Here is a 3,269-nt window from a genome sequence, read left to right as displayed (position 1 = left end):
CAACTTAATATATACAATGCATTCGGCAGTCCTAACCCTAAGTATGTCCCTTGAATCTTCTTGTTTCTTCCTCAACTGCATTTTGGAAACAAGATTCTGATTTGCTTATACCAGAGAACAAGAATGATTACAGAGTAGGTGGCCTCCATAGCCCTACAAGTCTCTAGAGGCAGATCATAGTTTATTTTATCCTAATGGATAACTAATCATTTTAAAATGTGTTGGTGTCTAAAATGATAAGCACCAGTTTGATATCTGTCCTCCTTGATTATCGGCTGACTGGGGGAAATAGGCTACACTCACCAAGGAGCTTTATCAACTGCATACATTCAAAGTATTTTGTTCACATTCCAGAGTGCATTCCCTTCCCTCCTTCCCCAACCCACCCCACCCCATCGACAGCCCAGGGATAGTTACTTCTATAAGGACAGTGATGGAAATGAGAATGTCATTCAGAAAAAGACTAATCACCACTTTTAGATGGTTAGATGTTCTATACACAGACAATGTGATATTAGGTGATAGTGTACATCAAGGAGATATTCTTGTTTGCAATTAAATATGTGTGTATACACACATACATGCCCCTTCTCAATTTTTTACAATTTGTGTCACTTTTCTATAAGCAGAGCAAAAATAAAAACCGAAATATTATTGACTCGTTACTGTTTTCATTTATTTCCTGTGAAGATAATGTAGCACTCTTTAATTTTAATGTTACAACACATTCCTTTATCAGTCATGTGGTGTTTTGCAAGTAATTTGTTAAAGTGTTGAAAGTTGCCAATTATTTGTTTATAAAGGAGAGTAGATTCGGGGTTAGGCATTTTCACTTACTTCCATTCAATTATACATTTTCAAATCAGTGAGGAGAAGCTGGAGTTACAGATAATGTGGTGTGAATTGTCATAAACTGCAGGCTTTTCTTCCTGTGAGCTCTTCCATAACCATGAGAACTTGGGGAGGCTGTGGACATCTGTCCAGTGTACCAAGGCAGAAAAAGGTGAATGGTTCCACACTGCGGTTCTCAACCCCCCAATCCCCTGTTAGGAACTGGGTAGCACAGCAGAAGGTGAGTGGCAGGCTGGGAGCAAATCTTCGCTGTATTTATAGCCATTGTGCATCGCTCACATCAGTGCCTGAGCTCCACCTCTTGTCAGATCAGCCCTGGCATTAGATTCTCGTAGGAGTGTGAACGCTACTGTTAACTGCGCATGTGAGGGATCTAGGTTGTGTGCTCCCTATGAGACGACCATAATAAATCAATTGCTTGCAGACTCATAGGAAAACCCTATCAGTGAGTGGCAAGTGACAATGTAATAATAATAGAAATAAAGTGCACAATAAATGTAATGAATTTTAATCATCCCCAAACCAACCCTCCCGCAACCCAGTCTGTGGAAAAATTGCCTTCCGTGAAACTGGTCCCTGGTGCCAAAAGGGTTGGGGACTGCTGGTTTAACAGACGGATGTCATTCATAAATCCTTACAAATCAATTCTTAATAATCCTTTGTTTAATAAAATTCTTACCTTTGTTTAATGTCATGATACATAATCATAAGTTATTTGTATTCTCCACTATGTTTGTGTTGTTTCTTTAAGTTCTCTGTTTTCTTAAGGAAAAATAAACTTTTTGTCATTTACAGCCATGTATATTAATATTTCCTCTCTCATCAAATTGAAAATTTTAAAGACTACTTTCTCCCTGAGACATCATTTTCTTTTACTCATACTAGGAAACTAACCTAGAATTTAGATTCTTCTGTGGTTTTTAGATAATTGTTCAAGTGTTCGTATAATTATACAGGTTTTATTCTTTCTTCCTCCATTCCAACTAACCTGTCAGAGGAAGAATGGTCTTTATTTATACTTACTCCTCTGTCTACCTTTACTAATGGGGCAGTTTTAGAGAATATTATTGACACATTGGCCTTGATAAGAGAAAAAGGAAAAAAGATATAGTCAACTTGCATCACTGTAACTCTGAAGAATCCGAAGAGGTACCAGTAAAGAGAGGATGAGGTTGGAAGTAGAAATTTTACCATCTGAGCAATCCTGAACATTGCCAGATTGTCTGAAATCAACTGAGCACCATATCCTCCCATCCATACTCTCCCATCCCCTTCTATCCCCTGTTTCTTAAGGGTTGGAAACCTAAGAGTTACATTTCCCCAAATGCATGCTAGCAAGCTTTGAGTTATATTCCACAAATGAGAGATATTTACCTGAATTTTGGAAAACAGAAGACGAGCAAAAGGCATTGTTGGGTCTATGAAGGAGGTGGGCCAGTGTGAGTTTAGCACAGGCAGTAATGTTTTAACAGATAAATGTGTGCTTTTTCTCTGCATCATCTATTTTAATGTTGACAATAGAAATGGTTTCCTGAAATTTTGCACTTCCTAATTTCCTCAATGCTAGTGAGACTTTTCCTAATTTGCAGTTCTCTAGCTACTCCAGTGGTTTTATAAGATGTTAATCCCCTATATTAAATAACTTTTTGCAAGAAATGTTTCCAATGGCTTTTCTTACTATATGAATCATGACTGGCTCCTCCATCTTCCCTAGTAACAAAAATTCTAGATAATTTTGTGTGAACCATAATGAAATCTATGTGTACAGCCCTTTATACTATACAAATATCTACCTTTAATGACCTTCAAAAAACAAAACCAAACCATCTGATTCTTAACAAATATGTATCTTTACTGGACTTCCGTACAGCCAAAACCTTACTTTCCTAGAAGATGTATGATAAAATGGGAAAAAATTGTGTTTTACAACCTTGCAGAGCTATCTTCAAATCTTAGATTTAATATTTACTTCACTTCATAAACTTAATTTCCTTGATGGATGTTTATTGAGTACTGAGAAGAAAATGCATGTTCCCCACCATGGGACAGAAACACTGTGCTAGCCTGAAGCATTCAGCAAAATTGTTGCAAAATAGATTAAGCACTTACCAAGATAACTACTAGGCCCAGGAAAGGAGCCCAGAACTTTCTTGGGTGTCTCAGCACTTTTTTGACCTGAAAAGGCTGGCTCAAACCAGCCCTGACTGCTTTATAACTGCTTTGGTTGCCCTATAGTGATGTTTAGCTAATTGTAATACTGAAATCCCCACCTACTGGAAAACTGTAATATCATTAACATAACATAGGTTGTAAGATTGTGCATGACCATGGTACTGGGCCTGCAATGATGCAATGTTAAAGCTCTGCATCATTTATTGAGAAGGGATTTAAGGCAACACCACAGGGTGAGCAGATGC

This window comes from Propithecus coquereli, unplaced genomic scaffold (assembly GCF_000956105.1).
Source record: "Propithecus coquereli isolate 6110/MARCELLA unplaced genomic scaffold, Pcoq_1.0 Scaffold228, whole genome shotgun sequence".
Classification (NCBI taxonomy): Eukaryota; Metazoa; Chordata; class Mammalia; order Primates; family Indriidae; genus Propithecus; species Propithecus coquereli.
The sequence above is the reverse complement of the archived record's forward strand: the minus strand, read 5'-3'. Positions refer to the sequence as shown.